Source organism: Lolium perenne, chromosome 2 (assembly GCF_019359855.2).
Source record: "Lolium perenne isolate Kyuss_39 chromosome 2, Kyuss_2.0, whole genome shotgun sequence".
Taxonomy (NCBI): domain Eukaryota; kingdom Viridiplantae; phylum Streptophyta; class Magnoliopsida; order Poales; family Poaceae; genus Lolium; species Lolium perenne.
The window spans coordinates 59,133,585-59,148,856 of record NC_067245.2 but is presented as its reverse complement, the minus strand read 5'-3'; the positions used below and the strand labels follow the sequence as shown (position 1 = coordinate 59,148,856).

The 15,272-nt window shown below is 42.1% G+C and overlaps 2 long non-coding RNA genes across 8 annotated transcripts; one reads left to right on the top strand and one right to left on the bottom strand.

Moving 5' to 3' along the window:
• The first annotated feature begins 528 nt into the window (after nt 1-528).
• On the top strand, nt 529-5,232 carry LOC127322846 (uncharacterized). 7 transcript variants are annotated; one of them, XR_007865138.2, is made up of 7 exons: nt 529-853; nt 1,098-1,174; nt 1,318-1,393; nt 2,025-2,091; nt 2,165-2,485; nt 2,785-2,834; nt 3,627-5,232. It is a non-coding gene; the product is annotated as an uncharacterized lncRNA (long non-coding RNA). The 7 variants fall into 7 exon arrangements; XR_007865135.2 differs by having other exon boundaries at nt 2,165-2,834; XR_007865137.1 differs by lacking the exon at nt 3,627-5,232 and having other exon boundaries at nt 2,165-2,236; nt 2,403-3,584.
• A 255-nt stretch (nt 5,233-5,487) lies between these two features.
• LOC127322847 (uncharacterized) lies at nt 5,488-7,557 on the bottom strand. Its single transcript, XR_007865141.2, has 4 exons — nt 7,008-7,557; nt 6,837-6,921; nt 6,565-6,748; nt 5,488-5,924 (listed from the first exon to the last, which is right to left on the bottom strand). It is a non-coding gene; the product is annotated as an uncharacterized lncRNA (long non-coding RNA).
• Nucleotides 7,558-15,272: the final 7,715 nt, after the last annotated feature.

The window sequence follows — 15,272 nt, the reverse complement described above, 5'->3', positions numbered from 1 at the left end:
CGATGGCGACGCGGGCGAGAGGAGGGGCGAGAGGCGGGGCGACGCGGGCGAGAGGTAGAAGAAGACGCGGTGGTCAGTTTTTTTCTTTTTTTCTTTCCTTCTTTTATTCTTTAAATGTCAGTTTTTATTTTATTTTCTTTCCTTCTTTTATTTTCTTTCCTTTTTTTACTCTTTCAGTTCAAAATACAAACACAAGTACACACTTGTCATATAGGCTATTTAGAAAAACAAGAAATATAATTTGTATTTTTATTTATTATGTAATTTTTAATATTTATTATGTAATTTTATTAATTATTATGTAATTGGTAACATTTTAAGTTGAATAAAATAATTTCTTGCATTATTTTGAATGTCTAAACAAAATCGAGTGAAATAACTTAATGTGGAAAAGAAATGGTGATGTGGAGGAGAGAGAAGTGAGAGTGGGGACTATAGCCCATGCATTAGCAAGGTGGGGTGAGAGTGGGGTGAGAGCGAGAGAAAAGCTGACGTGGCGGGGCGGGAGTCGGGCGGTGCATTGGCACCAGCCTTAGCACCGAAGGCACGCCTCCAGCCCGGCTCGCCCAATCATTTTCTCTTCCCCTCCACCCAGTTCTTGCAATCCCCTGATGCGCCGCTGCGCTCTCTCTTCGACGGCATCACATCGCCACCGCCACCATCTTCATCTCCATGCCCCGTCCATTGCAGCAGCCCACCCAAAGCAGGCCAAACAGTAGAAAAGGTAGGGCGATTTGGTGGCGGCGGTATCCACGGTGGCGACAACATCAACCTCCCCGGCGGTCGTAACTATGGATAGTGGCGGCATAATTTGAAAACACCGGAGACCTGTACCACGACCCCTCCGGCAATGGTAACCTGCTGCTCATCTCTCTCCTCTGTTGTGTCCTAGGGTTTAGGGGCGTCGGCACCTCCCGCTGCTTCTCGTTCCTGTTGCTCCCGCGATAGATTAAGTTGAATGATTGGTGTTGCTGAAGTTCAATTGATTGATTTTGGACCCTACCTTTCTTATTTCTTTCAGTTTAAACAGCGATACCAACAGGTTGGGGTTGCATAGTCTGCTAAAGTTAACCACATCTCTCATGTTGTTTCCGCAGATCGTTGATTTGTCATGTCGAGAAATTGTTTGGTGAATTTTGAAAATCCAAGCAGGCTGTATGTGAAGTGTATCAAGGTAAATCTTTTTGATGTAGTCAAAGAGAATCCGTCACTCATGCTGTTTCTGCATATGTTATTTTCTGGATCTAGATAACCTTTTTCAATCTTCTGATTTGGCAGATGCATGTAGACATGAAATTGCTTCATTCTGTCCTGCAGCTTAGGTACACTCCTTCAAATGAATTAAGTGAAAAAGGTTGTAGCGGTGTGTGATCCATCCCAATAAATATTGAAGGTTTGTATGATGTCTGGACTCATCCTACATTCCTTACCTTCGCTATGCTTTTATCTACTAAGCATCTATAACTTACAAAAGTAATTTACATAACTAAATTAAAGACTGCTACATCATTGCTCTGCATAAGATTGCCAATAAATTAACTATTTCTTGAGATTTAGTTGAAAACCTGCAAATCTATCAAACTTACATGCCCGGGAAAAGAGAAACACTTAGGTCAGTGGTAGCCCACCTCCAATATTGCTACTTATGCTGATTCTGCACACAAATATTTGGAGTGAAAAGGTAAATGATTAGAATTGAGTTAGAGGTTGACTTGTTTTGTATATTCTGAATATTGTTCTACACATGAAAGGTTTTCTTGTTTATCTATAATGCAATCACCTCCACACTCTCTACTTTCTTGAAATTTTGTAGTTTGTGGATTAAGACTGAGAGTATGTTAATGCTCTTGGACCAGTAGGGTTTGTGGCTACTGTCATGTCCTGTGAAATTGCATGTTGTGTGAAAAGTATAGTGGATCTAAGTCTGTTCACAGTTTACCATTTTAATTTTTTTAATTGTTTGCGAAGGTAGTACTCCCTCTGGCCCAAATTAATTGACGCAACTCATGAATTGATTAATGCAGAGACGGGGCTCTTGGCAAATGCAGTGCAAGACGCTGATAACCAGCATTTTGCCCTTGTCTCTGAGAGGTTAGTCATCTCCTTTATTTTCATCTAAATTTGAACTGCATATTCTTATCATAATGCTTTGTTCTTATTACAGCTGTGTACCGCTGCATAACTTCGATTATGTATATAGTAATCGCATGGGAACAAACATCAGATTTGTTGACTCGTAAGTGAATGTCCTAAAGGTTATGTCACAGATGATTCTGTATAGAGGCAACGCCTTTTCTTCTAAAGTTGAACAAATATTTTATTGACGGATTTCTTGTTTCCCTCTTATTCATAATTGTTACAAACATCATATCCGCACCATCGCTATGCAATTTTTCTTTCAGTTTCAGTGATCCCGGTTCACATGGAGCTGATAGATACTCTGACAATATGTTACATGATATCGTGAAGAGAGATTGGAGAAAAGGTGCGAGGTGATAATTTATATGCTTGATCTCCCTAGAAAGTGCAAGCCTCGTTTCTTTTACCAAATCCAAATTATTCAGTCCCATTGGATTACTGAAAACCTCATAAAAATGACAAGGATAATTCGAAATTCTTCTTAATTTTATCATATGGTTTCCAAATGGTGCATCGCCTTTTTCTTTTCTTTACACTTTTCAGATTGGTTTACAAATTTAATAAGCATCTATCGACTAATTTTAAAAATTCCATGTTTTCCTATAGCCCAACATCCTCACTTTCTAATGTGTTTTCCTCGCTCAGTGTCTTTCTTGCTGGCACTTTACCACGGAAAATTCAAATGCTACTGTAAGGTAAATATCAGCGAACTATGAAGAAAAGTATAGCAAAATAACACGCTTTGCTTTTTTCCCTTGAGAATTAGACTGCCGAACCTTTTCTTGATATAAATATGGTGTCATAAATAGTGTATGTTCTGTTGTTTTCTAACTGAACCTTTTCTTGATGTAATATATTTGGTGGTGCTGGTTGTTAGATCAAGTATAGAAACCAGATAGAAGTTTATTGAAGAATTTGTGTGAAGTTGCCTCTAGCTGGTGACATTGTTAAGAGTATGTTCAGCTTACGCTTTTTACAACCTATCTACATAACGATCATCCTAACAATTCATCCTTTAGAGACGTATGAACATTACACTCTAATTTCAGGAACTACAGCTGTTTAGATGATATGTAGTGCAACATATTCTTACGAATTCAATTTCTAAAATCTTTTTTGGCTTTGATAATATATCTTGCTATCAGTTTCCCTTGTCGTGTATACATAATCTTTGAAACTGTTACTTACCTTTCTAAAACAAGCACACTATCAAATAAAGTTCCCCTTTTCTTAAAAAAGGCCCATTAGTTCCAGGCGTTATTGGTCTACCTCTATCTCTTTTAACTGTTTTTCTAGGATACTTCTTATTGTGTTCCCTGATAATTAATTCTTGAATCTGGTTGTTTCTTCCCTGTGATGTTTTTAGATAATTTTCATTGGTGTTTGGATGTGTATCATGGTGTGTTGTATATTCTCAGAGTTAAAATTTGTTTGTTCGTGTTAAAGGTTGTACATCTATTTATCAGTTTTCGGTTGTGTTGTTGAAGAATATCGATGTATGAGGTGGCGGTGGTTACATTGACAAGTCAGCGAACATCACTGCCAAACACCTTATGCCACACTGCCCCGGCTCTGCGCTTCATAGGTGATATGCGTGACAAGGACGCCCACCCTTTTTTTTTGATTTGATGCTTGTTTAGGTGAATATAGCTCTTCATTGATTTCATCCCAAGGTTTTCTTAGTGGCGTCAATGTTGTGTAAGAATTTGGAGAATGATCACGAGTTTTGAATTTTTTGGTTAGTGTTTGCGAAGCTCACCTCGAGATAGCTGACCCACATCAGGATCTCACATTTGTTATACCTGTTCTGTGCATCACCTAATTGGCCTTTAATGCATCAAAGAGAATACACTGATTTTAATTCATGTTTCTGCTGCTTCAGTGAGAACTATCAGATTCAGTTCATTTTCACACGCTCTTAGTTGTTGTCGTACTTCAGAGATGATATTTCGGGCAACCAGGTGGAAACTGTCATCTTTTACATTCTTCGTTGGACATGTTTTTGCTTAGTTGCTTCTAGAGCTGTCATATTTCTTTTGCCACACCAGATATAGACTACTTTTGTGGTTGCTACCCTTGTGATTCCCCCCTCAATAAATTTCAGCATTGTGGTTAGCTATCTTGAAAGTTCTTTTTCGTTTCAGTGCAGCATGAGCATAGTGTGAGATTACGTTTTTTGTTTGCTCATCGACATACAACTGATTCGTTATCATTTATCACCCATGAGGCATATGAACCTGGTTCTTTTCAGGCACAACTTTCCTTCATTTATCAAAGCATTTCAAATACTAAACCTGATCTTGTTTATTATATGTTGATGTGTTCATTTTTTGAGTAGCCTACCATTTTTGACAAGTTTGCTTTGTCCAAACTTCTGACAAATGGTTGTTTCACACTGCCTTAGAACTGAATTTCCTTCATAGCTTTGGTTAACTTATCTTTGGTGTTGCCTGCATTTTTTTTTTTGATAGATATGCAGATGCTTTATTGTTAGCTTGTTGCATTTAGGTTCAGAGGATCTGCTCTTTTTGGGGACTCCCAATCTGCTTGCTAGGCTGTAACCCTGTTTATCATACTCACATAATGATCACTCATACATTGATTTCAGGACCACGGGTTTTTATTAAACTGCATCTTATGTTCATCCTTTGTTTCATCTTCACAAGACAGTGGGAGTGCTTTTATTTTATTTCTTACGTTTTTCGTTGCTCTACCTTGGAACCTTAGAACAAATATACCTTGTGTATGCAGAGTGCTAGCATCATCAGCTGTAGTTATTTTTTCCTTTTTTACTTATGAAATGTTTTGATCTATCTTTCATTATGAACTTCACCTTGTTGTTTAGCTAATATTATCGTGTCAACCAGATAGCTCTAGGTATCAACGTCTTCTTAGGATTTATGGTTGCGGCAGTATGATGTTGTGTTACAAGTTGCCGACAGGCACAACGAATGCATTGGCAGAAACGAAGCTGACAGTTTCAGGTCCTTCTTCACGAGAGTAGTACTGATTTTGTCTTGCAAGAAGCTATGTATCCAAATTTATGAATAGTTTTTCTTTTTTTTATATATGAGAGAGTTGTTTTACATGTTCATTGTTCTTCCCAAAGTTCAAACATTGATTTCTTTGAGAGTATTATTTGTCAGCGCAGGCTGAAAACAAGCTGGCTGAGAAGGATCGCTGCCCAATCCTAATTGTTGGTAAAGTTCATGCAAAAAAATACGTAATTAACAACACAACCAGTTAAGCATGCGTCTAAATTAGACTGCAGAAGACCAGCGAGGAGGCGCCCCAAGGGGCGCCCCAACCACTAGTCCTAATTAAGTGCAACCCTAAACAATAAAAAGCCCAATGCATCCACCATGCAACCAGTGTGCTCAAGTGTTGTAAGTATCAATCAGAGAGGGTACTTAAGTCTCACCTCCATCCTCAGTAGAATGCAAATGACCAGCGACACTGTCATGCTCACAGTCAACCTAGGCGCACCTTGCCATGGATGGACACCACTATCATAGCACGAGTGACACCATGAGTGCCACCTCTTCAAGCATAGGCGGAGCCAGATCAGTAAATGTGTGTACAAATGTACGCCCATTATTTTTTGGCAGCATCTTGTATACCTATATCTAACTTAAATACAGAGTAATATATATCAAATAATAAATATAAGAAATATGAGTAAAAATGTAACTTCAGGTGTACTCTGTACACCCATTATTCGTAAGTTGGCTCCGCCCCTGTCTTCAAGATATGATAGGGATTATTACTCTCAAGAAACAACAAACCTGCACATATGTTATGAAAATCATTGTTAGATCACATAGTTAGAGGCATTACATAACTAAGTTGAGACATAGTCAATCAAATCTAAACTTTCTACGGACTATCTGAAGAAAAAAATACTGCTCTTGGAGTCTTGGGTTCTCCTTAGTTAACCTGTTGATTCCTTTATATTTACTCTGATATAATGATCTGGAAGCCTTTATTCTCTTTGGATAAATTCTTTGGCCAGCTGTTTGACGTCTTGCAGAGATCTTATTAGTAAAGGAAAATTGGTGTAGGCTGTTGCTAAAAACATTGCTTGAGTTGTGCCCATATCTTTGGTCATTAACCTAAAGGAGAGCCTCACCTAAGTGAAGATTGACTGATTATCTCGTTTGTTTACGCACATTAGATAACTAATGTTTAATATGTAGTTTACTACGGCAGCTATAATCGTACAAAATGGCAACCCTTTCCGTCAAAGAAGGAGCGATCTGAATAATTAATTAAAACCTCCATAGAAGTGTATCTACATAATTATTTGAATAGAAAAATTGTATTCTTGTATATATTTTTTTTTTTGCTTGAATTGAGAAGATCGATTGATATCAGATAGATGCTAACATAAGATTATTTACAAACAGAGATATATGCTAGGCATACCAAGAGTGCTCGCATCTTTTGTCTCGTTAATTTTCTGCTTGCTCGTGAACAGATGGAGCCTGATTTGGTTACCTAGTAGATGAAAGCATGACTTGCAAAAAGAAAATAAATGCCTCGGAGTCTCGTTGATAAAATTAAACTCTAGAGCCTGAAAGGAGTGGGGCGTACTCAGCCATTGGTCAAGCTACAAATGCATAACAATAGAAGTTTAGAATATAGTGAGATGCTCCGCAAATCATTGACATACACATTATATGCAGAAAGAAACATACATGTGCTTCCTGAATATCATCCCCGCCACATAAGCTTGAATCAGATGCATCACGTGCATTGTAATGAAGAATTGTGTAATAATCCCTGTACAGGATCATCATAGATTCATTGAACATTTGGAGAACACGCACATATTTTATAAAGAGAGTCGCTGCCTGATGTATAAATACCTCGATACAGATTAAATGCCCTAGGCTGGTCATATTGACATCATCAGAGTTCGCTGGTCAGGGAGGCAACGATGGCGATGATGGGCGACCAAGGCGGCAAGAGTGGCAGGGGCGGGAGCCTCTCATTAAGAGGAGGAACGTCCGGGAGCGCCCCTTGCGCTGTGGCATAGGACATCGGCGACCTCTAGCGGGCTCGTAGCGTCGTGGCAGGGAAAGCCAGTGCTGTCACAGTGGTAGGGGCGGAGCGGAGCGGCGCGGGACGTGATGGCAGGATGCACTCGTAGGGGATGTGGGCATCAACGGCGAGAGGAGTGCGACGGCGGGAGGATTATGCAGGCGATGGAGATGTTCATGAGACTAAATCCCTAGGGGGAGAATAAGTGATTAAGGCTCATGTGATTTGGTGCAAGATCATGACTAACGAGAGAAGGATATGGAAGATTTGGTGGCAGGATCAAATCCAACAAGGAAGGAGAGCAATTATTTGGTTGCATGCGGGAGAGATGATATATTTTCTAATAAAATTTGTATTCATTACGGGATTGATGATTGATAGACTGCCATGATTAGCGCTAACACCAGACGGAGGGGTACTTACCGTGAGAACAGATGGGGCCATTGTACGTCAAATGGAGACTCTTCGATTAGATGGAAGGATTCAGATCGTCCCAATCTTCATCATCGGGGAAAGATATTTTGCTCTATCTTGATCGGACGAAGTAGAGATAGGGAGAATAGATTAGAGGGTCCGGATTGTTTTAATGACGACCACAAAAGTGTGTTGAGTGTCAAACGACCAACTCCCATTTAATAGTAAAGATACTCGTCAGATAGTTTCCTACATAAGCTTAAGCCTTCCAAACTGATATTTGGAAAGCTTTCTGTTAGAACAATGCACAATTTACTGGAGTGACATGCACGGATATACTTCTTAAGGTATCAGATTCTTATTCATTTGTGGAGTTCTGAAAAGGTTGGCTACTAGGATTCCCCTCCAAGCACCATACAACATACAACACTTTTTTTTTTCTTTTATGTTCGATACATCAATAATTTATTAGGATTTTTACCTATTCTTGTGCCATTCATTCTTGCTGTTATAGTCAGTTTAGTTCGATTCAGTTAAACTTTCATGTCATATGCAGGATTTGAACTACATTTGCCTACTGGCAAGTTCTTTACACTTGGTTGATTGAATTAAGGAAACTTATGTCAATTCCACTTAATTTATATTTGGAGGACATATGTAATAACATTTTGTGAAAAAAGTAAAATCATATTATTTGTACAATATAGTTGCCCCTTCTCCAGATTGTAAACCTCCAGGATTTCATCACAACCAAACATAGCATATCCAATAGGAAGCCAAGTGATAAAAGGGTCTAATTTTCAGTGCGCCATATAATGAAATATATTGAGGTTGAGATACTTATACATATGTGATTCAATAATTACTTTGTAAAGTTATTGTTGATGAATGCTATGCAATTGTAATGTTTATTTAATGATTGTCTCAAATAATAATATATATATGTCCCATGCCTGTAGAGGTATGACGATTATAATTTTTTTAACCATTTAACTTCATTTTTTCCAAGTTATATGAAATTTATTATCCTACCTATAATTTTCACATTGAAAAAGTTATTTGCAAAGATGAATTATTCGCAAAGATGAATTACTTGAATATCGACTAGCCCGTGCAAGGGCACGGGTTGATGACTAGTACAACTAACTAGATTAGGTGGAGTAACTTACAACTATTGCACTAGCAGTATTAGTACCGTTGTACTCCCCCCTTACCACAATTCAGTACATATAAGAATTTAACCACGCTTATTTTAAATTGTATCTATATCTACAATAGAGTTCTTCCTCAAGAACGAGGAACAAGAAGTGAGGGAGCGAGTATCTGAAAAACATATTTTAGCTATGCAGCACACATAATTAATTATCAAATGCCCCTACATGTTTTTTAAGGCAACTGGTTTCTTTAGGTCCTGCAATTGCTTTTTCAGCTAAACCTTTTCTCTAATAAGAAAAAGGTATTTTTTAGAAAAATAAGATATTGGATAAGAGAAACACATGCCAGTCCATACAAAATTGCCACAATAACATATACATGTTTAGAATGTAAGATAGAAATGAAAACAAGGACAAAAACAAAACAGAAAAGTAATTGATGTGAAAAACATATAAATAAATAAAACACAGAGAAACTGCAAATATGTTTGTTCATATTGGATTTTATGGACCTTTGCCCATTAAGTCTATGAAATCCTAAAATAATCACAAACCCTGTTCATCTTGGCAATTTGGCATGTACATGAAGCTGAGAGTTTACTCCCACATTTCTATTGTGAAAAGAATTGGACCTTTTTATATTTGCATTTCTTTCTACCATCAAATAATGGAGTGAGAAGAGAAGCATCTGGCGCGCACCCCTCCACCTCTGCTGCAACACATGTCAGCTCATGTTTCATAAACAGAGTTCGAGTTAGAACATGTTTTGGCGAATGATTATTTTTTGCTTCTTGCACCCACTCCTTGCGTGCTTATCGTATGCATGTGCATGCTTGACACGTGTTCTTTTTTTTCATTGAGTGACACTCGTATTCTATGTTTCTTTTGTTGTATTGCTTGCAAGCCTCCCTCTCGGCTACCTAGCTTTTGTACAGTTATTCAGTGGGGCGAACCTCTGAAATCAATTTCATTGAGATCATGTATCGAGGGAGGGGTCATAATACTTTCACCAAGCGTTACGACGTAAGTGCTCACTTGTGTACAACTACATCGACGATGCCTGATCGACTATATCTTATATTCGATGAATGACTACTACCTCTTTATAACCAATATGAGCGACATCGATGATTTTGCGGAGGTGTGGATGACTTCCTAGACATAATAATTTGTGTTTTTCATCTATTTATTTGCACTAGTGTTTGGTCTATATGAAGATCTGCTAGATGTGTCTAATGGCATATCTATTCAAATTAACTAACGCATATGTAGTGTTGTTTTCGTCAAGTAAGCTCGTACAAAATACTTAATACTCCTAAGAGCATCTCCAGCCGCGTCCCCATAGCGACCCCAAAAGATATTTAGGGCGCGCCGGATATTTTTTCGTTCCCAGCCGAGCGCCACAAAGATCCTTTCCGTAGTGTCCAGTCCACAGGGAACGCTCCGGACACGCCAGACACAACGAAAAGCGAGACGAGGAGTGGCGGTCCCGACGCGTCAGCGACACAGACGTCTAAAACCCCGTCGCCTCTGGTCAAGCGACGTTAACGGCGTCTGTAATACGACGTAGGGAAAGTGTTTAGGGGTGAAACGCACACGTCCCTCATGGGGCTGGCGTTTATATTTATATTGATACATCAAGGGTTACAATAGGGATTTACAAACAGTAGTTAGAATACAACACGTATTCTGTCAGCCTCCCTCAATTTCAACTATGGGAAACATGTGGAGATTGCGTTTGCACTCCTGAAACAAAGGAAGCGGCAGCGGTTTTGTGAAAATATCTGCTACTTGATCCTTCGAAGATATAAACCGAACTTGCATCGTCTTCTGAGCAACCCTTTCACGAACAAAGTGAAAATCAACTTCAATATGCTTTGTCCGTGCATGGAACACCGGATTGGAGGACAGATAAGTAGCACCGATGTTGTCACACCATAAAACAGGAGGAGAGTCCTGCCGAACACGAAGCTCTTTAAGCAAAGCTTCTACCCAAATCAACTCAGCAGTAGCATTAGCCACAGCCTTATACTCAGACTCTGTGCTGGACCGAGACACAGTAGCTTGTTTGCGAGCACTCCATGCAACCAGATTGTTACCAAAGAAGAGAGCATATCCCCCCGTGGATCGCCGATCCCCAACATCGCTTGCCCAATCAGCATCAGAGAACACAGAAAGAGAACTTGACACAGATGGTCGAAGAAGCAGACCATGATCAAGAGTGCCATTAATGTAGCGAAGAATCCTCTTGACTGCAGCCCAATGCTCTTCTGTTGGCGAGTGCAGAAAATGGCAAACCCGATTAATAGCAAACGAAAGATCAGGTCTCGTGAGAGTAAGATACTATAGACCTCCCACAACACTTCTGTAAGTAGTAGCATCCTCCTCACTCAAGAAAGAACTATCAGCAGGAAAAAGTTTAGTAGTGGCAGACATGGGTGTATCAGCAGACTTGCACTTGAGTAACCCGACACGTCGAAGAAGATCAAGCGCATACTTGCGCTGTGTCAACGTAAGCCCACCGGCCCTGTGAGCAACCTCAATGCCAAGGAAATAGTGAAGAGCACCAAGATCCTTAACAACAAATTCCTGATGAAGTCCAGCAACTAAGCGATCAATAGCCTGTGAGGACGAACTAAGCACAATAATGTCATTGACATAAACCAAGAGATATATAGTCAAGTCAGGACGCTGAAGGACAAACAAAGAGGTGTCAGCAGTGGACTCAAGAAACCCATGTTGGCGCAAAACTGAGGCCAAACGAGCATGCCAAGCACGAGGGGCCTGTTTGAGACCATAGATCGCCTTGACCGGACGACATAAGTGATGAGGACGGGCATGATCTTCGAAACTAGGTGGTTGGCGCATAAAGACTTCCTCTTCAAGAACACCATTAAGAAATGCATTCTGAACATCGAGCTGACGCAAGAACCAACCACGAGAAACTGCAAGTGAGAGGAGCAAACAAATGGTTGTAGGTTTCACAACCGGGCTGAAAGTATCTTCATAGTCCAGTCCATAGCGCTGTTTAAACCCTTTAGCAACCAACCGAGCTTTATACCTCTCAATCGTACCATTAGCATGTCGCTTGACCTTGAACACCCACTTGGAGTCAATGATATTAATACCAGAACAAGGAGGAGTGAGATACCATGTACCATTACTTTGGAGAGCTTCAAATTCTGTCTCCATTGCTTCACGCCAGTGAGGAATCCCGAGAGCTGCACGAAAATGACGCGGCTCGGCAGATGGATCAGCAGCAGCTTGAGCCATGCACGCGGCCAACCAAGCAACAGTGCCATCGGTGCGCTGTTTAGGTTGATGAATACCGCGTTGGCTGCGAGTAACAGGCCGCAAAGGATCAGCAGCCACAACAGCCGGCAAGGGAGCTGGAGGTGACTGCGAAGGCGATGAGGAGGCAGCAGGGTCCGCGTCAGGTGACGAAAGTGCGGGCGACGAAGGCGCGGGCGACGAGGAGGGAGTCACCGGCTCAAACAGCAGCCGCGTCGGGCGTACAGGTGTGTTGGATTCATCCAACGTGGTGGAGCCGGCTGACGAGGATGCATGCAGGGGAGAATCCGCAGATAGCTGTCGATGAGACGCCGGTGAACCAGGTGCACGAAGCGGCGAAGACAGCGCATGCTGCTGCATGCGATCAGCATCACTAGCAGCCGGTGGTGATGAATGATCTTCAAGAAGCTCAAGGCGCACACCACGTCCATGACCTGCACCATGATTAGGGAGCAACGACGGAGCATATGCATCATTTTCAAATTGGTCAGGCGAGAGAAGTAAATTAGAGGAAGTAGAGACTGACTCAGTAGATGGTGAATTGGAGAAAGGAAAAATGGTTTCATCAAAGACGACATCACGACTTATGTAGACACGATTAGAAGGAACATGGAGACACTTGTAGCCTTTATGAATGGGACTATACCCTAGGAACACACATTTTTTGGATCGAAATTCAAGCTTATGATTGTTGTAAGGGCGGAGGTTGGGCCAACAGGCACAACCAAAAACTTTGAAGAAAGTATAATCAGGAATTTTCCCAAGTAAGCACTCAAGTGGAGTTTGCATGCTGATGACACGAGTGGGCATGCGATTAATGAGAAAACAGGCTGTGGTAAAAGCATCACTCCAATACTGAAGAGGAACAGACGCATGAGCAAGTAAAGTGAGACATGTTTCAACAATATGACGATGTTTACGCTCAGCACTACCGTTCTGTTGATGAGTATGTGGGCAGGAAACACGATGAGAAATCCCAATTTTCTGAAAGAAGGCATCAAGTTTGATATACTCGCCACCCTAGTCAGATTGCACATGAACAATTTTGTGGTTGAGAAGACGTTCAACATGATTTTGAAATTGAATAAAGACATTGAAGACATCACTCTTGCGCTTAATAAGATATAACCAAGTAAAGCGACTATAAGCATCCACAAAACTAACATAATATTTATGACCACTGATAGAAATTCGGGCAGGGCCCCACACATCAGAATAAATAAGCTCTAAAGGAGCAGTTGGTACATGCTGAGACACAGGAAACGGTAACTGATGACTTTTGCCTTGTTGACAGGCATCACACACTAAAGTACTTTTATTGGACACTGAGGGAAGCTCATGACGACTAAGAATATGGTGAACAATCTGGGACGACGGATGACCTAGGCGAGCATGCCACTGAGCAGACGAAGCTTTAAGAGCGCTGAATACTTGCTTGACCGCAGGATCATCAAGAGCATATAGGCCACCACGCCAGCGACCACTAAGGATGATGGCTCGTGTGAGAAGGTCCTTAACAAAAACACTGTTAGGATGAAACTCAACAAGAACATGATTATCATAAGCAAGTCTACGAATGGATAAAAGATTTTTAGTAATGGCGGGAACATGAAGGACATTACGAAGACGAAGTGGTTTGGAGGAGGGAGTAGGAAGGAATGCTTTACCAACATGAAGTATACGCATACCTGTACCGTCGGCCGTGTGAACATGCTCCTTGCCTTGATAGACCTCCTTCATGTGCAGCTTCTCCAGTTGATTCGTCATATGATCCGTGGCACCGGTATCCATGTACCAGGTAGGATCCGAGTATGTGGGAGTGTGTCCTTGTGGTTCCATGGCCGGTCCAGAGACTTGATTAGCCATTGCTAGCTGACGGTCAAGGAAGCGACCGTCGTTGTACATGCCCAAATAGGACTTCTGAAAACGCTTGAAACAGCGAGCAGCAACGTGACCAGCAGTATCACATAACTGGCACACGGTGGCAGCACGACAGCCACCAGGGCGACCATCAAAGCGACTGTCCGCACGGCCACCAGGTGCACCACCACCAGTAGCAGGAGCAGGCTTGGGCTGATGGCCAGAAGAAGGAGCTGGCGGTCCAGGGCGATAGGTTGATGCAGGCGACCCGGAGGGAGGGCGATACGGCTTGCCGTTGAACTTTTCCAGGCGACGCAGTGACGCGTCTCATCGTGCATGGCCGTGTGGCCATCCGCGCCGGCGTTTATTGCGGCCGGCGCCCCGCTGCCGCATTGCATGGCGCCGCTGTACAATAAAGAGCGCCCCTCCTTCCTTTCCCATTCCAATCTCGCCGCACCCCTTCCTCTCGCCGCACCTCCGTCCTCGGCGGCAATGTCGTCCTCCCGCAAGAACATCCCCGCGGCGAACGGCTTTGGCTGCGGCAGCCTCACGGTGGCGGAGTGATACGTCTCCAACGTATCTATAATTTCTGATGTTCCATGCTTATATTATGACAATACCTACATGTTTTATTCACACTTTATATCATTTTTATGCATTTTCCGGGACTAACCTATTAACAAGATGCCGAAGTGTCAGTTCCTGTTTTCTGCTGTTTTTGGTTTCAGAAATTCTACACAGGAAATATTCTTGGAATTGGACCCCACGAAGACAGAAGTCAATATTTTGCCGAGATGGACCCAGAGAGCCAGAGAAGGGCCAGAGGGGGGCCAAGGGCCCCCCACACCATAGGGGGGCGCGGCCCACCCCTCTGCCGCACCACCAGGTGGGGAGGGCACCCTGGGGCCCCTCCGAGGCCGCCCTTCCGCCTATATATTCTTCCAGAAGTAAAAACCCTAAGAGCACCGGTCTTCCTCCACGAAAAGTTACGTAGCCGCCGCCATCGCAAAGCCAAGTTCGGGGGACAGAAGTCTCTGTTCCGGCACGCCGCCGGGACGGGCAATTGCCCCCGGAGTCATCTCCATCGACACCACCGCCATCTTCATCGCCGCTGCTGACTCCCATGATGAGGAGGGAGTAGTTCTCCCCTGAGGCTGAGGGCTCTACCGGTAGCTATGTGGTTCATCTCTCTCTCCCATGGTGTGATCTTTATGTGATCATGAGCTTTGTAATCTAGTTGAATATGTAGATGTTACTCTTGTCTATTATGCACTCTAAAGGTTACTTTAATATGAACTCTGGAGTCACTCTCCACGGTGTGATGGTGACAGTGTGCGCATCGTGTGTGATTCCTTTATGAAGTTGTGGAGC